The sequence below is a fragment of the Aedes albopictus genome, chromosome 2 (genome assembly GCF_035046485.1).
Source record: "Aedes albopictus strain Foshan chromosome 2, AalbF5, whole genome shotgun sequence".
Lineage (NCBI taxonomy): Eukaryota > Metazoa > Arthropoda > Insecta > Diptera > Culicidae > Aedes > Aedes albopictus.
The window spans coordinates 50,133,606-50,143,276 of NC_085137.1; the positions used below are offsets into that span (position 1 = coordinate 50,133,606).

Consider the following 9,671-nt stretch of genomic DNA (forward strand, 5'->3'; position numbering starts at 1 on the left):
GTCAACGTTATTTACCTTATTTTCACACAAAATGGACAAGTTTGACGATATGGTGCTTGATTTGCAGTGAACTAGCATGAACAGCTCTTCTTGTGATTCTTGATCTTGGGTCTTCAATATTGTAAGCTTGGTTAATAATAATTTCAAAAAATAGAAGGACAAATTGTGTATCAACTTCCTTTCTGCAAAGAAATCAAATATATCAAAAACAACTAAAAAGGACCGTGACGCTTCTTCGTTTGATCACGAAAAGTATCGGTGTGCATCTTTCTCTGTAGAGGGGCCGTTCGTAAACCACGTAGACTTTGAGGGGGGGGGGGTCTGGCCAAAGTCTACGCTCCCTACAAATTTTAAAATTTTTGTATGGACAAAAGTCTACGAGGGGGAGGGGGATGGTATGAGATTGCCAAATTTTGGTCTACGTGGTTTATGAACAGCCCCAGAGTAAAGATGCATTTAAGCCCCGAGACCTGACAGCAATCAAGCTGATCACAAGGTTGTGCCTTTGCCCAGGGGAAGACGGTGCCGGTATCTTTCAAAATTAAACTTTAATTTACATACTATCGGGCGAACGCACTACCAGGATGTATTCCTGTACTATTCACAGAATGAATCCTCAATTGTTGGTAAAGTCAAACTATGATATTTTTTTTGCTAGGTTTATAGCTGCACTCTGAATAGAGTTGAAAACTCTACACTAGACCTGAAGATAGGAAAGAGTGCGTAATCTTTCAGAAGCAGTTTTCCAGACGTACGCGGAAAATGATACCCATTAAGACACTGTTGCAAACTGACTCAGAAAGATACGGTAGAAGATTGGAAAGTTTTCAATTGGTCAGTCAGTCAGGATTTGCCTGTGTAGTGTTATGATCATACGGTTTGTATTTGTCTTCTTGTTTGGTTTTGTGGTATGGTTCAATATGTTTTTCTGCTTTTTAAGTCAGTTGTCGTATGTCTTTTTCATCGAATCATTCAAACCCGTGTCGTATGCTAAAATATAGTCGGTCCTGTGTCAAATTGTTTTCTTGATTTCGCTAATCGTTTTCTACTTCTCTGTGTTCATCTCTTCTGTCCTTAAATTGTCATCGGTCCAAAACCCACATAAACATGTAACTGAACTCCTGATATGTTTCTGTTGGTGTCATAATAACATCTAAGAGATAAAAAATACACTAAGCTGGTCAGTTGATTTCAATAAAATTCACAAATAATAAAGATTGGAAAGAAAGCTTGTCAACTATTTTGTTTTAATCCCCCTACAAAAACTATGGGAAATATTCCAAATTCGTTCAATTGTCCTATCGGTCCTACCTAGATAAACCATGTCATTTTCTCAAGCGTAGCCTAGAAATGCCAACCTAGTCATACACAAGTAACGTTGTTCAGTTAATAAAAAGCAGTCAGTTTTTGTCCAAAATGTCACGTCGAATGCATTGACGTTAACAATGCGTTTAAGTGTTCGCACGTTAGCTTCGAATCTATCAGCACAATTAAAGTGCTGCAAATCTCCTTCCCACTATTAATTCGTCGGTTGACTTTAATTGCTATATTTTAAGAAAATATGACCAACACAGTCAAAATTCGAAAAAGCGACTATGACAATAATAAATTACTAATCAAAATCAACCGAGAAACGTGGGAAAGAAAGCCCAAACAATATTTTAAAGTCAGCTGGCTGTTTCCAAAACCTGTCACAAATCCTATAATACCTTTATTAGGATTGGCAACGATCATCAAAACCTTCTCAAATCCAACCAACTTGGAACTATTGCTTGGGAATAGACTCTATTGAGCCCCGGCAGTTCCTCTGTGTTTATCGAGCATGTCTGATGCATATGATCAGCCATACTCCATCTGCAGCAGCCGGTTCGTGATGAACCGTTTTAGGCGCATTAAAGTGTTAAAAAGGTAATAAGTTTCACTAAAGAACACTACATTAAAATAATCAAAATGTAACTCCTTCACTTTAATACCGTCAACCCCTACGATCTTGGCCAGGGCGAAACCTTCGTTCAATGAAAAAAAAAATATGAAACGCATCCAGTTTTGCCTTAAGGGAACTACTAACAACCTACCTACAGCACTACAATTTTGTTGGACACCGATTTTCTCTGGCGATAAATCAGCAATCAGTATAAGCCAAAACACTTACACATTGGCGATACCTGTTAGTCCAAAACAGATGCCTGATCTCATTGATTCTCTGGGTAAATGAAGCTAATCTACACTGGAGCTAACTCGAGCCAAACTAAAAAAAAATACGTTGTACACACAAAGATTGACTCAGTGTATTGTCCATCTTTCACTGAGTTCTCAACAGCAGATTTAATTCGGACCTTTTTTTTAAATTCTATAAATATGGAAAGTAAATAATGAATTATTAGTCAAAAGACATTAATATACGGTAAATATAGATTGTGTACCGAATTAAATCTGCTGTTAAATTCAAAAACACTGATTTTTGAACAGCAGAAAAAAAGATATGCCGGCAAAAACAGAGCAATACATAAAACATCATCATCGTTTCATTATCAAAATGAGTCAATTTCGAAGCCGGGATCCCATCCAAATGGTAATATCCAAGCTCAACTTGTCCTTTCGATTCATAGGCGATTGATATTGGACTTCACGGTGCTCCCCAGACCGTTATTAAAAAATTAAAATCTCCATTCAATCGGTGCCCACCATTAGCTTTCTATGACTATCCTGCATGTCTGAGCAAAATTTGAAAAAAATCGTAGGGCCCATTTTTGAGTTGGGCCCTTTTAAAGGGCGTAAAGCCATATATTCAAAGTTAAAATCAATATATTTATTTGCTCAGTCGTTTTTTAACGATTTTTATGAAATATTTTCACGAAGAATCGTTTTGTATTGAGTACCAGTAGTGTCAAACATAATTTTGACTGATTTGTGACCTACATGTGAAAAGGGCGGAACAACCATTGCACGCCTCTGCTTCTTCCGTCCCTCCTAGGCGTATTTCAATTTATTTATGAAAACATATACCGTTATCAGATACAGGGGAGGCTGCTCTACCTGTTACTGGTCAAGGGTTGCAGAAATTTGCAATGCTTGTTACGCCATTTTCAAATGCTAGTCTAGATTTTTTGATGAAAATGTGAACATTTGTGTGTTGTAATATGGATAAGTGAGTACTATTACATGAATATTACAATAAATTCTGAACATCTATATTTGCTTCAACTAAGAATAAAATGCGGACAAAATTACAAGAAAAGGTAAATATAAAGATATCTATAAACTTAATACATGATAAAAGTGACGAGGAAATTTAAATAGAATTTCAGGGGTTATAAAAGAAATTGTAGTAAAAAGTTAGAGCCATGAAATTTTATCCATATAAGTTCGTTTTCACACATGAATGAAACACAAAATAAATACCCAAGTATGAGGCAGAGCAGATCCCAACAAAATATCTTATTCAAAGGAATGGGTTTAAAAATATTTGCTACAAGATATCAATCGTTTTTCTAGTGTTTTATGTCTCTCGAGTCTATTCACATTTAATCATTCTCAAGAGTTGGTGGAATGATATCCATCTCGATGTTTGGACATTCTAGTGTGAAGCACATGTGCTTTAAGACTGGGGCCTGAATCCCACTTCTAATGTAAAGTAGAAGTAGGAAAGTAAGCCATTTCGACTGTTGGTGTTGGTATTATTATTATTTATATTACACTAGTTTTGTATTCAAGATATTACTTTTTTAAATACAATACATACTTTATTACATGTAATTGCTAATCGAAATTTATAAATCATCACATATTGGTGTTACTGATTTTATACAGAATTTATTCGTTTTTTTTTTAATTCTTCTGCAAATAAAACTAGTTTGTTAAGGGCCCAAAACAATTTAAACTCTTCTTGTACGCTAGCAAGATGCGATTTGCCCCGGGTAGAACCTTTGGTTCAATCCTTACCCTGTCCATCCCTCAAAATGTGACCTTCTAACCTTGAGTTGCCACGAGTAGTGTCGCTTCCTCCCATAACTAACAGATATGATTAAAAGTTGTTATCGTGAGTATATTGTATATATTTAGTTCAAAAAGATCTTCGGCTCCGTAAAGCATTATACGCGATTGAGCCCCGAATAAATGAACTAGATAAAAACAATTCTTCTTCCTTTTATTTGTACGCACATAATGTGCATTCCCTTCATTTATTTTTTTTTTGTTTATTTACATTCACGATTTTCCTAACGTAGTTGAACTTAAGAAGTTACAAACATTACTGAAATATTTCCATATAAGTTCACATTTGTTTATGTCAACTAATAAAAATGTTCATATTTTCTTCAAAAAGTTCAACAAAAACTATGCTAAACATATCTTATATTCAATGCAATACAATTCTTCTTGAACATATTTCATCAAAATCATTCAAAAATGGCTGAGTACATAAATATTTTGATTTTTTCTTTAAAAATATGGCTTTACGCTCTTTAAAAGGGCCTAACTCAAAAATGGGCCCTACGATTTTTTTCAAATTTTGCCCAGACATGCAGTCATAGAAAACGAATGCACTAAGGGCCAGAATCGCAATCTAGCGGAACAAAATTAATTACTCCAAAACGAAGCATTTCCGATACATGGTGTCTTCGACAAAGTTGTTTGACATTAGCAGGGGCATCTATTGCTATGAACGTAGTAGTTCGCAACTCGTCCGCATAGGTGGCGCCACCATCTAACTTCTTTGTTTTACGTCCTAGAGATTTGGCGTCTTCGGTAAAGTTGTTTATTTTTGCAAAATAAACAACTCTTTCTCAGACGTCAAAATTCCACAGCCTACTCTTTTCGAGTTATTTAAAAAATAAAAACCAATCAATGAAAAAACAGTTTTTTAAGCTTATTTTGACATTTTTACTAGAAACCATGTGAGTTTTTATTTTTTCCTAATGCATATGTGTCAAACCAAACACAATGTACGGGAAAACGTTGAATATTATCATTAAAAATTAAAAATAAAAATACAAATTCGAAAAAATAGTGTGAATTTCAAGGCCCAATATCTCACAAAGCGCAAAAAATCGCAACTTCAAATTTTCAGCAAATACGGAGCAATACTATGTGAACATACTGCCCAAAATTTGGAGAGGTATTTTTTGGTGTTTTTGAGATAATAGCTTTTTAGTAACAGTATAAATATAAGTATTGCCGGCATGTAACTATTTACTGTTACACATTAGAGAGTTTATGTATTCGAAAAAGTTGTTCATTTTGACTAAATAAACAACTATTTCTTAGACGTCAAAATTCCACGGCCTACTGTTTTCGAGTTATTGCATATAAACTAAATAATATTGATAAGATGCATGCGCGAGGACGTATTTAAATTGTACTGTCACATTTTTTTTCGTGCTGAGGAATTTCATTTGGACGAATGGCGTGTGGAAATAATACTTCGGAGAATTAGAGGAAGCAAACGGAAAACACCGAGCAGAACCACGCCGACCAGGAAGTCATCATCGACCCGGAATGTTTGATCAAGTACCCGCTGCAGTCGACCTAGACGCTCTGGTACCAGGAACCGGACCGCGCCAAATCGTGGGAAAACACCCTGAACGGTGACCAGCTTTTCCAAAGTCGAGAGTTTTGGAGTCTGAACAATCACATCAAGAGCCCGGCCGACGACATCAAGGTCGGTAGCGATTACTCTTGGTTCAAGAAGGACATCCGTCCGATGCGGGAAGACGATAGCAACAAGCGCCGCGGCTGGTGGATGTGCCACGGTTGCAGCGTCAGGAGCTGGACAAGTACTGGCTACATACGATTCTGTGTCTCATCGAAGAGGTATTCGTAAGGCAATAGTAAGTTTTCAACGATAAAAGGTAAATATTTTTATTCACGTATACAATACTTTATTTTTTCGATCATTACATTCCATCCAAATTCAAAATCTGGTATAGAATGTAATAGAATAACCGTCTTTCAAATGCTAACATAACAATAACATAATGCAAATATAACACAACCAGTTCTGTGGGTTAAGAGGAGGGTTATCAGAGCCGCCAGTCGATACATTATATATGGTTGGAAGAGTGGAGATGCCAACTTCCCTTTAAAACCATTATGTAGAGAATGGTGAACTCTTCTTCTTCACATTCATTGGGGCATCCTCCAATGCGATGGCTTGCACTATATATAATTGTGTGATCTTGATTTAAAAAAAATCAAGATGAGTATAATTATAATGTTTTGCTTGATCGAATCACATTGGGTGGACAGCCCACTGCTATCGGGCTTAGTACCGTGCTACAATGAATGGAGAACTATCATCATCATCATCATCATCATCATAAACTAAATAATATTGATAAAAAATTACAATTAAATACCTTTTGATGCAGTAGTATGAACTATTTTTATTGTTATGACTTGCAAAAGATTAAAAGATATCTTGACCCATGCTGACAATAGTAAGCTGATATTTTCATGACTTACTATGTATCGTAAAAGTAAAAACAATAAAAAATACTTCATACTATTGCATCAACATGTGTTTTATTGTCATTTTTATCAATATTATCTAGTTTATATGCAATAATCCGAAAACAGTAGGCCGTGGAATTTTGACGTCTAAGAAATAGTTGTTTATTTAGTCAAAATGAACAACTTTTTCGAATACATAATCTCTCTAATATGTAACAGTAAAAAGTTACATGCTGGCACTACTTATATTTATACTGTTACTAAAAAGCTATTATCTCAAAAACACCAAAAAATACCTCTCCAAATTTTGGGCAGTATGTTCACATAGTATTGCTCCGTATTTGCTGAAAATTTGAAGTTGCGATTTTTTGCGCTTTGTGAGATATTGGGCCTTGAAATTCACACTATTTTTTCGAATTTGTATTTTTATTTTTAATTTTTAATGATAATATTCAACATATTCCCGTACAATGTGTTTGGTTTGACACATATGCATTAGGAAAAAATAAAAACTCACATGGTTTCTAGTAAAAATGTCAAAATAAGCTTAAAAAAACTGTTTTTTCATTGATTGGTTTTTATTTTTTAAATAACTCGAAAACAGTAGGCTGTGCAATTTTGACGTCTGAGAAAGAGTTGTTTATTTTGCAAAAATAAACAACTTTACCGAAGACGCCAAATCTCTAGGACGTAAAACAAAGAAGTTAGATGGTGGCGCCACCTATGCGGACGAGTTGCGAACTACTACGTTCATAGCAATAGATGCCCCTGCTAATGTCAAACAACTTTGTCGAAGACACCATGTGTCGGAAATGCTTCGTTTTGGAGTAATTAATTTTGTTCCGCTAGATTGCGATTCTGGCCCTTAGTGGAATGGTGGGCACCGATTGAATGGAGATTTTTATTTTATAATAACGGTCTGGGGAGCACCGTGGACTTAGGAGACCTACCGACCCGCTCGTAAATGCAAACCAGTTCAATATCGTTTTTAGTGGGTATTGGAGCAGAAATATAGCCTACCATCTATTTCATCATTGATTCTGAGCCACCAAAATTTTGTCGTAATCAGTTATTATTTCAAATCTGGAAATCGATATTTGAAAAGACAAAGAAGTTTATCGTAATGGAACATTACTAGGCTGAAAAGCAGGCTTTTTCCCATTTGAGACGTCATGGCACGAGAAAGAACCCAACGGACGTCACAAAAAAATAAACCACGATATTATCATCATTTTTGCATCTCCCTCCCGGCATGCGGAACGATGTAAAAATCTCAGCCCAAATCGGTTTCGAAACGAACCCATGAACAAATTGCTTTGCGGATGACTACTTAGAATTCGAACGGACGACGACTGGGGACAGGCAACCTCCTATCATATCCTCTTTTCTCAATCGACTGCGTCGCGTCGTCGTCTCGTTGTCCCCACAGTCAGTCACGTATCCATTCCAGTTGAATTCATTCTCAAACCGAACAAGAACCTCCAACAACTCACGTCGTCGCTCCAACACGACTATCGACGAACGCGTTGTCGGTCGATACAACCGCATTGCTAAGCGCTACGAAATCGAAAGAGATGATTTTCCTTGCTTTTTCGCGTAATTAGCTTTTGATTTGAAAATGACGAACGGCGGCGACGACGACGATGATGAGGACGGCCACGACCGCCCAGGTGGTTATCTCAGTTGACAGTTTTCTTCTATTCGCACAAATTGGAATCCCGGAACCAGTTGAATGAGCTTTTGATTTGGTTGATGTAATAGAATCGTTGCTGTGTTCGCCTTTAGTTGAAAACTGATGTTTTGTGACTTCTCAGTCTTGACAAAATCAAAACGATTTGTTTTATTTTGTCCGACGTTTCGGTCCGTTTAGAACCTTCTTCAAGGACTCAGTAAATGTTTATTTGTTGGTTTTGATTTTTCATAATTTTCTTTACAGCTTTTAAAAAATGATTTTTACCAAAAGTTACAGTGTTCTCGATCCATGCGACAGTTATAGGCTCTGCCGAACCACACTGGACGATAATGGAGTCTCCTTAGCCTAGTGGTTAAGGCTATTGATTGCCAATCTGGAGACGGCGGGTTTGATTTCCGTTCCAGTCGGGAAGCTTTTCTCGACTCCCTGGACATAGTGTATCATTGTACTTCCCATACAATGTACAAATTCATGCAATGACAGGCAAAGAAAGCCCTTCAAATAATAACTGTGGAAGTGCCCTAAGAACACTAAGTTGAAGTGAAGCAGGCCAAGTTCTAATGCGAACGTCGAGCCACAAAGAAGAAGAAGAATGTTGTTTCTCTATTCTTTTATTAGGACTTCACTTGTGTTGTTTCGCTATCAACAACAGTACTAACTAATCCCATCGTTCGCTTTACGAAATGCATTCCACTGGACTGAATGTTGCGTCGCGACATTCCAAGCCAATCTTTTTCGCAACCATTCTATTGCTGTCATAAATAACAGCAGTGTTTCGTGCCTCCCATAAGATAAGCCCCTGGGATTATTGATTCAGAATTCCATTGGAGGCCTAATAATTATTTTTCACTAGGAATCCATTTTTATCGCATCCATTAGCGCCACGCGTATTCTGCGCATTCCTCATTCTGTTGAAATCTCCGAAACTCCAATAACAACGTGACCGGTTTTACGAGCCATACCGGCCCAAATCGAATTATGTTTCGCCTCCAAACCAACGCAACGTTTCCCAGAATCACCATCAAGAAAACTTTCCGAAGAAAGTTAACGCCCAACTTGTTTCGCCAACATCGATTCTTGTGTTGGCTCGACATCATCGCCGCAATCGAAAGCAAAAGTTTTACGATATCTGTGCGGTGGTGACTACCCGAGCAAAGTTCAACAACAAAATTACAGCAAATCGAAAACATGATTTGTATTCAGCAACAAATTGATATCATATTTTGATATCATTTTATCTTTACTTAATTTGATTTCAAATTTTGCTTTCGGTTTGCTTTAAATCTTTTAGTCAACTATGTAAAGTAATTCTAGGAATATAACATTAGTGCAATTATATTATTGCATTTATGATTTGATATTGATTGAAAAACTCCTACATTTAACGATTTTTCATTTTTCTTGCGCTGATTTCGAAAACAGTTATCAATTTGCTATCATCGATAGCAGGAATTGTTTTCAATTTGCTGTCACAGGAACATGTTTTGCTCTCATTTTTGATGTGTTAACCGTTAAAACGACCAAAACG

General features: G+C 36.5%; 1 pseudogene; it reads left to right on the plus strand.

The window, feature by feature from the left end:
* Positions 1 to 2,536: 2,536 nt before the first annotated feature.
* On the plus strand, positions 2,537 to 9,409 carry LOC134288616 (eukaryotic translation initiation factor 4E1-like; annotated as a pseudogene).
* Positions 9,410 to 9,671: the final 262 nt, after the last annotated feature.